Source organism: Anneissia japonica, unplaced genomic scaffold (genome assembly GCF_011630105.1).
Source record: "Anneissia japonica isolate Jap-2015-1 unplaced genomic scaffold, ASM1163010v1 scaffold2003_len1103335_cov173, whole genome shotgun sequence".
NCBI lineage: Eukaryota > Metazoa > Echinodermata > Crinoidea > Comatulida > Comatulidae > Anneissia > Anneissia japonica.
Genome location: NW_022758706.1, coordinates 459,159 through 476,130, shown reverse-complemented (window position 1 = coordinate 476,130; position 16,972 = coordinate 459,159). Strand labels below are relative to the sequence as shown.

The 16,972-nt window shown below is 33.2% G+C and overlaps 1 long non-coding RNA gene across 1 annotated transcript; it reads left to right on the top strand.

The window, feature by feature from the left end:
* The first annotated feature begins 3,150 nt into the window (after positions 1 to 3,150).
* Positions 3,151 to 15,959, top strand: LOC117125397. The gene is made up of 2 exons (XR_004448111.1): positions 3,151 to 3,284; positions 14,180 to 15,959. It is a non-coding gene; the product is annotated as an uncharacterized LOC117125397 (long non-coding RNA).
* Positions 15,960 to 16,972: the final 1,013 nt, after the last annotated feature.

Below are 16,972 nucleotides of genomic sequence, written 5' to 3'. Positions count from 1 at the left end.
TAAATGTGGAACTACAACACATATTTACCGTCAAAATGTGTTATTGTGTGACCATAAAGACTTATTGGTCCAACCAGGTTGGGAAAAAAATTGTAATTCTACTGGAGTAAAACATTATTAGAGTTTTGTTCACAGTCATTTAGGGGGTGTTTATTCGAGGGAGGCGTTTATTCAAAGTAGGGCGTTTATTCGAATATAACAATATGACAATATGTCGCAATGCATAATTAATCAACATTCATCACAGGGAGGAATATGTGTGCGCTGATTTTCATTATTTCAACTATGACTATTACATTTTTAATTACCGTATATATTATTCGAATAAACGTTCCGTGGCGTTTATTGTTGAGAAGGGTTATATATAGACAGTCACTGTTATTTATTATATTATGTGTTCGTGTTCCTTGCTCTTTATTTATTCATGGGGAAATATCATCGACGATTCACTTGTTTCATCATCGACGATTTACCTGCTTCATCATCGACGATTCACTTTATCATCGACAATTCACTTTGTTCATAATCGACATTCACTTGTTTTATTATCCACGATTCAATTTTTTCATCATCGATGATTTACTTTTTCATCATCGAAAATTCACTTTTTATCATCGAAGATTCACTTTTTTCATCATTGACGATTCATTTTTCATCATCGACGGTTCCCTTTTCATATAAACAACGATTCACTTTTTATCATCGACAATTCACTTTTTCATCATCGACGGTTTACATTTCATCATCGACGGTTCACTGGTTATCATCATTGATCGGCGTTCCATATATCCATGACAGTAATATAATTCGATACAAGGAGTGGAAGTGTAGAGATATGGCCCCGAGTATTAAACTGTTGAAATTATGACACCCAAACTTCGAAGTTGAGATCAATGAACAAGCGGAATCCATACATATCTGTTTTGCATACCATGGCCTTACATCCCCCTTTTTTTATGAAGCTGTTTGTTTTAAAGATAGCTGTTATATTAGGCCTACAATGAAAATGTATTTTAATCGTGCGCTCATTCTCATCGTTTGCTGAACCTAAGTGTGCTCAAAATGTTTCTGAATGTTTACACATTGCCAAGCATATGAACTGCATTGTTATTTAAAATGATACAAAGATATTATACAACTATTAAACTGCTAATGTTTGTGTAAAACTTGGTCGTAAAATGGACCACTGAAATCTATTGTAAATATTTATTTGAATTCATACACCGCTTTTGCTTTAAGTTGTTTGTTTTTGAATATTAGTTTCTTTTTTCATTACGATGAAAATGTTTTAAAATCGTGCTTTATATACGCTCCAAAGTTTGATCTGTGATCAATGAACATAAAGCTGAATTTTTACAAGTTGTCCAAGCCTGTCGCTGCATGTTAGCCTATTATTCAATATTCACACAGAGATCAACAGGTTGGTACTTTTCTCCCATTACTGTGTTTTTATATGGAACACCGTCAGTCCATCGTTGTTGGTAACTTTTTAGCTGATGAAAATGTGTGTGTAAAGATTCTTGAGTGTAAGAATTGTACTGTATATATAAATAAATCATATAAAATCAATTGTAGATATGAGAAAGACGTCAGCCTTCTAATTAGTCTCATATCATTAGTCCCTAATGCTTTTATTAAGTATACTCTTCTTCCGGGAATTGTTTTATTGACAGTGACTCATCTAATGCTTATAGGCCCAATGCCGTAGCCAGGATTTTCAAACAGTGCGGGACAATTAGTGGATCCACTTTACGCATAAATTCAGAGTTGCAAGAATTAATTATAAACAACAGATCTTTTAAGTATTTTAATTGAAACCCTAAAGTCTCAAAATTTCGGTACCATTACATTCTGAATTTTATCTTTTGTCAAGTTGTATATAATAATCCAATGTTGTAATAGTCAGGACCTTATGAAAAACAATGTATTTCCTTTCAATGTCGTTCTGTTGTACACTGAATATGATATCCTGAATAACTATTTTGCAGATATATAAAAATAAATATATTTTAAGATTCGTAAACGAAGTATCTGGGTCGCCGAGGTAACATCGCTGGATTATATTATGTCATCAGTCTTCGACCATTTCTAGAAATGATTGCCAAACCTCTCGTAAGTGTGAAGTTTACTTTATTGCAACATGGTGGTAATTATATGACAATAAACTTCTTGAAGGCATAGCCAGGTGTGGCGCTGTCTCTTTGGGGGGGGGGGGGGTCCAAGGGACCTCTGGACGCCCCGTCGAGAACCTCTGGACCCCCCCCCCCCCCGCTTGGACTCCCTGTCGGGGAATTTCCAGCAAGGTCGTCAGGGAAAAATGAAATCTCGACCGCCGAAAGTACAATTTTATGTATGCCTTACTTACCAGTCAAATTTTAGGGATTAAAAACTGTTTTGTGCGAGCAGTGCTACCGTATTGCGAGGTGTTGCATACGGTACTATCGCGATCGTATGGGTTGCGGTGGTAGCGCCAGATTTTCCCCGACAGGGGAATGGTACCTCCGAAAGGTGGACCTCATAACTTGCATGGTTTTCTATCAAATTATAATTTTTAAATAAAAAAATACCGTCAACACATTTTTCCCCGACAGGGGTGGGAGTGCTAGGCTTCAGACGGGGGGGGGTGGACCCCTAGTCGGGGAGCTTGGACGCCTCGTCGGGGAATTCCTGGCGCCGCCCCTGGGCATAGCAGTGGCGAAGTAGATAGAGTATTGACACGGGGTTGGGGATGGATAATAGAGGAGGGAAAATAAATGCAATATACCTTTCTTTCGTTTTCTTTCTCGGGGCAGGGAGAGGGGTGTTTTACATTTTGACTAAACGTTATTCAATCAGAAATTACGTTATAAATTCTACAAAAACGTTTTTTTAAACCAACGTTATCTAATAATGATTTTACTGTTTAGCTGGGTTTTAGATCAAAGGAATTCCTTTCTCTTCTTTCTTTGAATTACATAATCATGAGATACTAAATGTTGAAATTTACCAAATTAGAGCAATTATTCAATATTTAACCATTAATTCCTAACTACGTCAAAAGTGATGAATTAATGATCTTCATATTGATTTATCTGAACTAAAATTTGACGATCCGGTTTGTTGATGCTCTCAATGCGTAATCGTCACGCTTCAGTGAGTCACAACGAATGAACGAAACCAAAAAACCTGCAGCGAAAGGTATATCCAAATCATTTTGCTATTTTAGCACAGACTAGACGACAGTGTGGATGTTTGTTTGGTAGTTGTGTTGCATTGGATTCCTGTGTGGATGGTTTTTAGCTCGGGTAAGTTTAGTTCTCAACTCTATAGTATTACAATTTACTGATGCTGACGTACGCACTCAATATCTGTATAATCTATTGAATTAAGTCTGAACTTCGTATTAAATTATTAATAGTCATGCCTAAACGAGCTGATAAAAAAGCACACACTTGAAGCTTAGCTACTACCAGCCCCCTGCCAAACCCCATTGTAAAGTTATACTAAATAGGCCTAAATATGTATCGGAAATTCATATCGTAGGTCGAAAGGTCTTGTTGGTTGAGGACAATGTTCTTTTATGACTAGTCTTTTTGTTGTGGGTACCTCCGCTGTTTGCAGTTAGCAACGTTATATTGGTAAATTGGGGCTGGGTGAATTTCATAAAAATGAAGCCCAAACGGTGGCTCCCCAACCTCTCTGTTCCGGTCCAAAACGGCGTTAGAACGATCGTGAAGAGAATAAATGGTAAACAGGCCTAGGATGAATGAGGAAGATTATTGAAACAATCAATAAACATGATTGTTGTCAATTCAAGGTACAATACTGTTTGTTTTGTGCTCTGAAATTTAAAATTTAATTACGGTAAATTTGGTGATGAAAGGAATCTGCTACCAATGACTGTGTAATTGTTTATTATTATTAGACCTTTCCTTTAAAATCAATTACGGTAGTTTGAACATGCAATACTACTACCATCCAAAAGATTAAGAAAAAAGGTCACATAAATTACCAATTTTCCAGAAGGGTTGTGCTCATCTAACACTTGTGGCCAACAATGATAAGCTCAGCTGTGCTGATAGTTCTATATTTAATATAGTATAATATACATTTTATTATAGCATAATCGGAATAGTGCACTCGAGAAGTAGATAGTGTTCACTTTTTAGGAATCTGATCTTGGCCTGTTTCTGATGTTTTATGCTTATTATGTTGTATTTTACCCAGTTGTTTTTTTTTGTGTACTTTAGCCAAAATAAATGAAATGAAAAATCACTGCAACCTTTTATTATGAACATTTATAAATTTGGTGCAGAAATTGAAGGTTCTATTCAAAGACTATAGATATGGTATTATTTAAACATCTCTTAATTAGCTACAACATTTCTTCCTAATCTAAGTTTTATTTGCTTTATAACTAAAGCAATTGAATTTTTTTCACAAATTTTAATTCATTAAATTTATGTGGTATTAGTCCTAATTCAAGTACTGTAATTCTGTTTATCTTGCACTCCAGAAACTAAATATTTACAGTAATTAAGTTGTAAGTTGATTAATTTGTGAGAAATTTAGGAAGAGGCAATGTCTTAGTTTACATAAAGCCTGGAGTTAACATCAACACAAGTTCAAAATTTGCTTTACATTGTTGACCCAAGATGACTGTGGATATGCTTACACATACCAGAATTTAGCGTGCTTAATCGGAAATACCTGTATCTAGAACATGAGAATTGGAATGCCAAGTCAATCTAAAAAAAAAAAGTGGGGGTGGGAGTGAGCAGGTGTGTGATTTAGAATACAACCATTGGCCGTATTCGACTGGTCGTTCTTTGTTAAACCATGCCACCTGCGCAGTGGTAAAATCCTACTTAATGAAGACAACCAGTTGAATAGGAACTGGTAAATACTCAACAAAACAAAATGGCTGCATAGTTACCGCAATACACGCTACATAATCAAGGCTGCTTCGGATTGTGGCAGTATGGGTTTTTCGTTAAAAAAAATGTTTTCATCCAGTTTTTGAATTCTGTTAGCCTACAACTATTTTTTGACTTCAATGTGGGTAAATATTATAATTTCTATTTTCTGAAATTTAATCTAAATTATATTAACGCAAATGATGTTGCTAAACTGACCAATTGGCCATATTGTTTTTGGTCACGTGCATAACTTAACGCTGATTAACACATTCTGGTTGTCAACGAAGTCTATTTTACAAACCAGTCAAATGAAAATAATACTTAACGAAAATTCATACTCAACGAAATGAACCAGTCGAATAAGCCCAATGTTTTGCATACACTCCATTTTGTCTAATTTGTTATCTATACCACTACCTTTACCCCATTCAGACATAGTGTAGCTTATTTGCGATCAGTTTCAGCACTGGTTTTGTTACCAGTCGCATCCAATCACAATCGTGACCACCATGAAATCCAATCGCAATAAATTTTACAGACTCTGATATGCTGAGATCAGTCAACCAGTCAGTTGACTTTTAATGTTTTTTTAAATGTCTGAATGTGTCTGTAAATTGCCATTGGTAGCAAATGGAGTACTTGATTCATTGCAATCAACCACAATGAAGATCTAGACTGAATGGTGTGGTTCAATGACTGATGCTTATGAAAAGCAGAATTGGAATAAGGGTGCAGTACCGTGCACTGTCAGTGTACAGTAAGTAACCATTGTAGGCCAACCACAGGTTCTGTGAATGTACACTAATGTGATACAAATGCCCACTTTCAAATAACTTAAGTTGACAAGTACCCTGACAAGTCAATTGTCAATATTTGTTGATGTGTGATTGTACAGCTGTATACAAACAATGACTATTCTCCATTTGTTCACCCAATTGGTAGGCAATAACATTATCTGGCATCAACTTTGATGTTAATTTAATACCAAGAGATAATTATTGTGAATATTATAGCTAGAATACAACATCTCAAAAGGTTAGTACCGTACGTAAGGGCAAATAGAAAAATTTATTAGATTATCACTCCTGCCCACATAAAAAATTTGGGAAATATTGATGCTGGAATAAAAAAAAATAATTTTTTTTTGCCGCATCAATTATTTCAACAGCATAAAAATAACAATGCAATTTTGTGACTTCAAATACATTTTCTTTAAAAAACTATATAAATTAAACCAGTTTTTATACAATATTTACAATTACTAGCCAAATACAAACAGTCCCTCCCTCATCGATAAAAACAAAAACAAAATAATATGTTGATCCAATTAAAAAACAAAAAAAAAACAAAAAAAACTGCCCTCCCCCAGCAATTTAAAAAAAAAAGTGATAATCTAATAATTTTTTTATGTGCCCTAATCTTTTAACCTGTATTGTTTCAGGAAAATCATCAGAAATGAATATTATTGTAAAGTAGGTCATGTTTTCAGAGTTTTAAACATACAGCAATTTTTAAAATTTTTTTACCTCATTCTCAACCAAATGTGAGTGACTTGCCTTTTACACGATGTACAGTGTAACTAAGTCTTATTATGTGTGAAGCTTCAGAAAAGTGGATTTAGTTGCGAGAAAGGGGATAGAATTTGAACCAATAACTCTGTGATTGGAAGAGCAGTATTGTATCTAAGCAAGTGGGAGAGAATGGAAGGCTTATTCTTCCAGCCCCTCCCCTCATTTTCCTACTGTCCCTCACTTTCTCATTTCCTCCTCCCATCAGCAGATTATATCTGAGTGGAAGGCAAGCATCTAAACTATAAAATATAAGCTTTGCTAAAATGTTTCATAGAATTCCTCACATCTTGTACTGTATTCATTTATTTTGTATGTAGCAATTTATGATAAAATGCATCAATTTGATTGTCATTTCATATTGGCAGTGAAGAATATTTGTGATTTACATTTTACTTATTCATGTCTATTCAGCAGTTTATGATGAAAGGTATGTGGTTACCCTCAGGACATAATGCAGTGTGGCAATATTGATGAGTTGTATGCATAGTAATACTACGCAACACATACTTGTAGGATTTGGACATTCAAAGTAAAATATTTAAAACATGAAACACATTTTTCTCTGTTAGATTTCAAGTAACTGATCCAAATTCATTGATTGTAGTGTAATATTTTTAATATTTTTACCAGAACTTTAGCAAACCCAACTACTCAGCAAACCTCCACTCTAAATTCATTACCAACTCCCTGCAGTAAATCAATAAAATTAACATTATATTTCCATATTTAGCAAAATGGCTACCAAAAAAACCTATGAAGAGGCATAAATAAAAGTACAATTTTATTGATGAAACAAAAAAGTGTGTGAAATAAAAGGTTAATTGAGGGCGCCATCACTCGATATTGTTGTATAATTAATTTAATAAAGGAATGTAAACAGTTAAATAATTGGACTAAATTTATATACTGTTTTGTTTAATTCTGAGACAATATGGAAATAATTGTTGCGGCAAGAAATAAAAAAAAAAAAAACATTTTTTTTTCAAATTTCCAGTTGCGCTATGGCCAAAATATAAAATTTATTTTAATTCAAATTAATCATTATAGCCGTTCAGGTGGTTTTTGCAAAATAAGGAAAGGTCTCATCCGAAGAAAGCATTGAAACTCTGAATTTTTTCTGAATGACATAAGCATATGGCTAGGCTTGTCTATGGTAGGTTTTAGAGACTCAGCTACTGTAAACAAATTAAAAATGACCTTTTCGATATTAGAAACTGTATAATTATAATCATTAATACAGTATATTGGTTATTAATCCATCTATATAAGTCATCCAAAAGCTGTATTTGGTGTTTGTGCATTGTCAACAAATGGAGTGTACTTTTCATCAAGTCTATATTCATTAACTAATGGCAGTGGATAATTGACGGGTAGATAACCTACAGTAAAATCTTAAAAAGATTAAGCCCATCTTCTCGAAATGGGCTTAATCTCGAGAAGAAGCCCATCTCGATTTGAATCCCCTCTTTAGTTTGCAAATTTAGCATTAAAGGTAGTATAGGCTTCTTTTTGAGTTACACTGTATATGAATTCCAAAAAAACAAAATAAATTAAAAACATGCTTGGTTTATACAGTAGTTTTAGTGATTTAATGCCAGTTAATATGCTCCATGATGCAGACTGATGTTTTATAATACAAATTCCCAAAATTTGCAGCATTCTTTGTGCAAAGAAGCTCCACTCTTTACTTTGCAAAAGTACTGTAGTGTAGGCTCGAAAAGAAGCCCATCTCAAAAAGAAGCCCCATCTCGAAAAGAAGACCATCTAAAGTTCACATAAAAGCCCACGCATAAAAGCCCATGGCTTCAATTTGAGGCTTTATACGGTATTTGTTTACACAAAATTTTTGTAATCATAGTTGACTGCTTATCCAACCCTAGGAAAGACTTTTTTTATACATTCTTTAGCCGATCTGCCACTTGCCAATAATGATGATTTCAAATAAAAATAAAATTTAAGAAAAAAAATAGGTTTTTCTTTATTTTTATTATGCTTGCCGCTGCCTTGAAATCTTCAAAAAGATATGTATATTTCTTTATAATTATATAAATCTAAAGGATGTAAACCATCCCGTCCCATTTACCAATAACATTGTGTTTGTATTTTGAATTTTTATCTTCTCCTCCATCTGGATGGTTTTGGCAAAACTATTTGCTAAATAAGAAAAAAATTTTTTTTTACATTTTTTCCGCCCTCCGCTGATGACGTTTAAAAAAATAAGTTTGCACAACAAAATCTTGCCTTCTTTAATTACAATACATTTAAATGTATTGATTATTAAAATTGATGACTGAAATAGCATGCCTACTCTACTGTAAATGTGGTAGTGTGTACTGTATTGTATGAACTATAATAAGTATAGATTAAACATTTATATTTTGTGCTGATAACAATGAGATATTTTATTGATGAAAGACTTAGTAATATCGTCAAACAGTCTGTCAATATTCATTATTATTCCAGTCTTGGTACTTGATGCATTGGTGATGTCTATAGAAAATAAGAAAGTCTTCTGTCATTCTCTTATCTCTATAGTCATTGCAACAATTACATACTATAATTTAAATTTCAATCATTGCTCTCCACAGTAAAAAAGAAGTATTTTTTATACTACAGTTGTTGCACATAAGACTGAAGCACTGTCCAGCCAAGTCTTAGAAAAATAATGCTAAAGTGTACTTTTTTTAAAAGGAAATAACCCTATACACAAGGCACTAGCCACATCTTGGTAGTAAGGGGTAACATTTGAACCACTTTAAATCCTGTCAATAGTACAAGCTGGGGTATCCAAGCTGTGCGGACCGAGAATGGACGGAATGTAGTTTGGACACCCGACAAAAGGGTAGAGAACCACCGTGAATACTGTTGCGCCAAACTGCCTTTCTCATTGCCTCATTCATTTTCACGGCATCACAGTACAGTAGATTTATTGATCGAATCATGAATAATGGAACTCAAGCTATTAAACAAAATTCATATATATATTGTAATCTGTTAACTAATGGGTGTCATTCTGAACTTGTCTAAAGTATGTCTTTGTAAAATTCATATTATAGATAAACGATAAACACCGAGAGGGTTGGGCTGGCTTTGAGGCACGTCAGAGTTCTGGGACAAAAAAATGAATTTTTCTCTTAAAGGTGACATTTATCTACTTTCTATGATTACGTCGATAATCCTTTAAATTAAAGCATCTAAATATGTAAAAGCCATGTAGCTGTTTTTTAAACGTTTTAAAGTCTCATGAATAATGCAAGATCCGGTATAAATTTATTTCTTGTTTAATCAGCTTTTGGTAAAAGTGAAGTATATTATGTTGAAAGGAAAGCTGTCTATATTCAGACAGTTAAACTGTTGCTTATAATAATCTTCTTACCTACATTAATGTGCAGGGCATGGTGGTAATACTTTAATTTTTTTGATAGAAGCGGTTTGCACAGCGGGAAACGATTTGGTTTATTATTATTATTATTATTATTAATATTATTATATTATTGCTAAAACCTACAGGGGAACTTAGACAATGGAGAAATTAGACAACAATTAAAAAAACAACGTTAGGGGGAAAATAACACAAAGGATATTCCCCTTAAGTCCAACTTAGCGCATATTATTATTATTATTATTATTATTATTATTATTATTATTAATTTTGTATTAAAAATTATTTTAATTTTTTTTGAATGTCAATAGGACACTGTTGATCGAATTTGTATTGATTTTTTTTATTAATAAATGCGTTATAAGTTTTGCATAGTGGAGTTAATTTTCATTCAGGAATTTTCAAAGATCGAACCTACTGAATTAAGATTTGAAGTATGCACCCTTACTTACCAAACCACAGTTCCACCCTACTGAAATTATGAAATTATGATTTCAAAATTATAATTTTATGTACTATATAATGGTCACAATTTTTGTTCAGTAATCATACCACGCAAGTATGAATTGAACAAGATAACAGTTTAGTGAAGTAATGGGTTTAAAGCACCTGACAGATATAAATCTAAGTTAAGTGTTGAGCATGTATTTAAAATACCATTTTATTGCAATTGCAATGTTGTGTCTACAGTCAAATAAATGGTTTGGTGAACTTTCGTACATTTCGTCATGGCACCAATTTAAATTTTCCAGATTTCATATTCATATGCGCCAAGAGATTCGCAAACCTACAGTACTGTATACCAAAACCCGCTGACCTTTCAAGTATACAACTCTGTTTCCATTTGAATAATGGAAGGTTTTCGTAAACAATGAATTTTATAACGTACGGCTTTTTGTAAACAAAATTTGACACCTGTTGTTCCTACAAAAATATTTTAAAATTCTATTCAAACTATTATATTATTTAAATGAGGAAGAAGAATTATTAGTCTATAAAATTCATTTAGATATGGTCTTAAGTTTGCTGGTATTTTTTTTAATGTAGACCTCCTGCAGTAGGTACAGAATTAAAGTATTCTGTGCCTAGAGTAGGGCTTGTCTTCGTTTTTCAGACCTAGCCCTACTGTAGTCCTGTGTGCTTATACAGCATTCTGATCAGGGGTTTAGCCAGAAAAACAAAATAAGCCATCCAAAATGGAAGCCAGTGGGCGTGGCACTGAGCCGATGGGCAGGCCACGCCCATCATTAGGAATCCCCACCGGTTATGGTACGAAAACAACGTACATTCAATCAATAAATGTTGTTATTATCAAACGTAAATATATTTAGCTTTAGTTTAATGTAACATTCGATAGATTTGAAGAATATAAAGAATTTGCTAAAGGTAGGCCAGGCCCAATTAGGCTAGGCCGAGCTATTAGGTCAAGCCGTCACTGTAAAAGTGCCCGTCCTAAATAATTGTAGGCCGTCCAAAAGACGGCCTTACGGTTCGCTGGCTAAGCATATGATTCTGATGATTACATCAGTAATGATTAGTACAATTGTGATTGCATAATTTCTATAAATACGGTACATGACACTCTGTCTTTGTACCTCAACAGTTTACTGTTGAGGTTTAAATATTTATTTAACTTTAATTATCACAGTGGTAGTAATAGTTTCATTTTCAATTGTAAAAGTTGTTTATATTTTTTAAAGTTTCATTTTATTGTTAAAATATCCTGTAGTTAATTTTATTGTTCACAATGTAGACAGACATATTTTTATGACTACCAGTAAACTTCATAAATATCATATTTAAAAGCTACTAGGATTACCATTTCTTAGTGTCATATTTCAGTTTAAATTGTTTATGGTGGTTCATAGAAAGATTGGGTCAATATCAGAAGGGCATTTGGAGTTTGATCCAAAAGTGCCCAATGAATATTTCATTTGATATGCCAAATACATGTCAATCATTGAGTTATAATTATTTTGATAATTACAGTACAACTCTGTGATGTAACCATTCACCAATTTTCTGGTTGGCAGTCCCGGGAGGCTCACTCTTACATATTTCTATACGGGGAGGTGCCGCATTTATGGGGTATATTTTCGAGAACTTGGTAGCACAAGTGTGCAAAACAGGGGGGAATTGCAGCATTTATGGGGTATACTTGCAAAGACTTTGTAGCACAAGTGTGGGAAATAACCGGGGTGAAATTGTTAGTAGAAGTCCTTGGCCTATCCTGTGTCAAAGTGCCATGATTTTCCCCACGATGTTAGCGGGAATTTCAAGCTAGACTGGGTGCTAAGCTAGTAAGCTCTATGCTAAGCCTACCTTTGGTACAACCACAAGATCGCGACCGGACGGAACACTTTTGCGACCGGGAACCATTAAATATAGCCCCCTCTCTGGCACTATTGAGTGGCTTTTTTCCTGTTGTCTTTTAGAGCACAGTGCGATTTTTGTAAATGGTACTGTAGTTCAAGTCCATAAGAATTTTTAGTAAAATAGGTAGCGCAAGTGTCTCATGTCTTGAAGTGGCTGCGGCACCCCTCTGTTTGGTTGATATGCAAATGAGCTCCCCGGGTTGGCAGATCATTTATATTCATCAAGTTATGTGCACATATCCATTACCACCATAGAAAAATCTTCGGGTGATTAGCATATTCATATTCAAGACTTGGACATAAAAACAGGCCAGTCAGGTAGTTAAGTTAATAACTAAAAACAAACAGAACTAAACTCAGCAGTATAATAGTGAGGTGGGAATTCTGCAAATGGACATAGAGAACACTCTGGTAGGCTTCTGTACAGGCAATTGTATGTAAATTTAAACTTGTAGATATTGTAACCACAAAATTGATTTATCTTCATACAGTAGACCTTTATCAATTACATCTTTGTGGGGGCCAATAGATAACATATTAAACCACAATTACAAATATTATTTCTTGCTGTTCAAATAATTTAATCTAGTTTATCAAGAAAAAAATAATAAATATTATGATGATATAACGCATGCTGTATCTTTCGATCACTTTATGATTTAATTCAGTTGTGACATTTCTAAGTACTGTAATAACATAGGCCTACTGACTTTGACAGTTCCATGTTCAGTTCACTAAATATAGCAAATATAGCTTATATCGTGGAGGAATTACTAATCATTTTTAATTGTCAATTTAATCATAAACTAATTCTTCCATACTTATATTCAGAACCAGATTCCAGGGTCCTGGGTTCAAATCTTTTTTCAAAATGCCACCACCACTCTCCATAATTTATGATTCAAAAGAGTTTAATCAGAATGAAATATTATTAAAATAATCATCGCTAACTTTTAACCGATACACCATTGGTTTCTGTAGAATATATTTATTGTTATTTTTTAATATTATTGGATAATTATAATATATATTTCATTTTTTCTGAACATGATGATTGATGTTCTTAAAATCTACATTTAGACTGACATGTAATTTAAATTGAAACTCTCCATTAGATAAGTGCATTCAGGCTGCTATAAATCTTTAAAATTTACAACATAATGTAATTTATTGTTCATTTTTAAATTGTTGATTGATCAGGGCATGCAGAGTACTCATTATTGCAATCAACGGTGGAGACGTAAATTGGAAATTTAAGATGTGGAAAGGGATATTTGTCTGCAGCAAGAAAATATGCAAATTTGCCAGTCAAAAATGATAAGGACTTAATTTTGAGATTTGTGTTTATCATTTCCAGTATGATAGAATGTAGACAGTGGGTGTTTGGTTATGAACGCATTAAGTGGGTGTGCCCAGAGAGTGGAATATCTAGGGGGGTCTCCCCCCCCCCAGTTAGGCCCCCCTCCATTTTAAGTCCGAAGCAAAAATATCAGGCTGAATTACTAGTTAAAAGTCACTTTATTTTGAGACCTAGCACCCCTCACTTAATCATTGAGTGTTCCTGACTCCACCTTTGCTCCCCCTCCCCCATTAAAGACTCCAGAATATGCCACGGTTGTGCCTTAAGTGGCAGTGAATGATGCATTGGTGTTTGGTTTATCTTATTGCTTTATTTTTTTTCTCATTTTCTTTTGTTTTATTTCATTGCTACTATTCAATACTTTTTAAAAATGCCCTCTGATTATTCGTAAAAAGCTGAATGTTATTTACACGCCATGAGCGTTCCTTGAGAAAAGATACTGGTGGTCTACAAATGCTTGACATTATTGTTATTATTACAGTATTATAATTATTTTGAGCAACAGATTCAGAATCTGTTTAATAATAAGGACAATTGCTCTGTTGGCAGATAAACAATTTTATAATTTCTTTCTCTAAACATTGTTGTTTCAGATTGAATTTAGAAACACAACTTAAAGATGGGAAATGCTAATTCAACAAGTTCCTCTAGCTCATCTGGTGGCAAAAAGATTCGCACAAATATGATGTTTGGAGCGAAAAAGAGTGGAGGTGGAAATACAAAGACCAAACCCAAAAAGCCAGGCATCTGAGCAGCTTTAATTTTCATTAACCTGTTACTCCTTTATAAACACTACCTACTCCTGCTAGGTACATCTGTAAGCTATAGTAACTTGATTTTTCGGTTTATTTGTATCAATTGCTGGCAAGTCTGTTATCGAAGCATCGGATATCCTGAGAAAACTAAATTTCTTGTTCTGGCAGAATCCAAAGGACTTTATTGTCATAGCCCCATACGTCAAAACATTTATTTTGTCTGCAGGTCTTATAAAAACCATTACTTTCAACATCCGATATTTCAAAATTAATTGCTGGGTAGACCTTTCGATGGTAAATATTTTCCATTCTAGACCAGCGGATTACTGTATGTCTTGTCAACCCGATACATATAATAACCTTCGTATAATTGCCAGTATCTGGTTCAGAAAGAGATGGAACTTGAATTTCATATCGTTTGTAAAACGAGCAGGTAGATGGAATGTTTAACTTGACACTAGAGGGTACTCTCATCTTCGTTTAATGTGATATCGCTATTTGCAGATTGATTTCTCGAATACGACATGCTGTGATTACAACGGATGACACACAGCTCTGTATTGAACATTGATCTTTTTTATAAATCAAATTAAGTGAACATTATCATACAGAGTTTTAGTTTAGTATATATTAGGGAAGAATGAACCCCTTCCTGAGAATATTGAGAATGATAAGAAACAAAGATGTTTACTTTAAAAGATTTAAAAAGTATTATATATTGCTAAAAATAGTTATAAATCTGCCAACCATACAAATATTTACCAACTATTACTTTATCTTTAAAGGGAGAGTTTAATATATGAATTAAAAATATTCCTATTACTTAACACATTTTCAATCTGAATTTTAGAACAGAACATAATAAAAATTGACAATATTTGACCATTAAAAAATAGCATTTCATTTTGGTATTCAAAATAGATGATTTTAGACCATATGTTACTGTAGTGGTTTAACCCCTAGGATATATTCTATAGAACCTGTTATATTTATAACCCTGTTCATACTGACAAAGTCATAATTGGCCTATACATAATGTACTGTATCTTATTAACAGGTCCATGATCAGTCAGTTAAATATTACTGTATATAAAAAACCCCTAAATAATGCATGATACAGTTTTATATCTGTGGGGCCATCTATCAAATACATTAATATTACACACTGATATTCTATATTATATTCTTTAGACAGGGTTTCAGAGAGTAAGATTGATTTTTTCAACTTACTTCTGCTCTTAGATAATACTTTTTCTGTTATATTTGTTGTTTTATTGGAAACATGTTTTGTTTACTACAGTATTCACTTTCTATAAGCCATAGTTTAAAAATAATTCAAAATGTCATGCATCCTGGCGAATGTTTATATAAGCCATTATACAGTAACATTAACAAATTGTAGGCCTATTGTGTAATAGCCATAATCTACAATTGTTGATTGAATAACTTAATGGAAATGAATAAAATTATGTAGCAGTGGGAAATAATATATTGGAATGTTTACTAGGCTAGGCATAAAATTCAGAATTAGCTGATGAAAATATATTGTATTACTTACTGATAATTCCTAGTTTTATTATCTATTTCCAAACCAATTTTATTGTAAAAAAATGTGTGATATATTTAGTATTTGTGGCAAAGACAAGCCAAACCAGTCACTCGTCGCAAAAAATCGATTTTGAGTTATTAATACAATGTTAGAGAGTAAAATAATAGCTATAAAATGGTAAAAAAAATCATTCAAATCGGACATTCTTTATGAAGTTACAAGCGTTTAACCACACAGCTGTTTGAAGAACAATCTATGAGAAATTAACCGTCAAAGTTTATGATTTCAGGCATTTCTCATGCAGAAACTATCTTTAAATCCTTAAAAAGGATTGTTTTAACATTGAAAATGGGGAAAATAAAAGTATAGAATGATGTGTAGATATATAAAGGTTAGTTTAATGCAATAAAATAGATTTTTTAAAATTTGACATTCCAGCATGTTTTGGCCATTTTCTCTGAAACACGATTTGCGACGAGTGACTGGTTTGGCTTGTCTTTGCCACAAAATGTTGTTTCTGTTGTTGTTGATAATATAGTATTGTATGTAATAGCTTTGTATTTTGACATGAAACAATGTGAATGTAAATATTCTTCTTTCTGATTATTATTTCTTATAGGGTGTGATATGTAAATGTATGGCATAATTGTGATAGAACATAAAGCAGTCCCCTACCCATGCCCCTACCCTTTTCCTGCCCACCACTTGAAAAGAGAACCCTGCACCCTGGACGCTTCCAAAAAGACAACTAGTCTACTAATGCTACTCTACAATTTTGCTATTTCTTTTCATATGCTATAGGTTGGTGCCCAGTTTTAACATCCTTTGTTTGGTTTAATAGTTATATCAAACATTAGGTTTTTTTTTTATGTATAATATAATTTTAATCTGTATAATTATATAGAGACTCTCATGTTTTGAATTTAACATTTTGAAATATTATTAGGATATCTTCTAAAGTGGAAAAAAAAAGGTATGTAGAGTGGATGCATTTGTCATCATATTGAGCCAGATACAGTTCATGCTTCTCTATCATTCTGACCACATTTAAAATCATGATAATCCCTGTTGAATTTATTTGT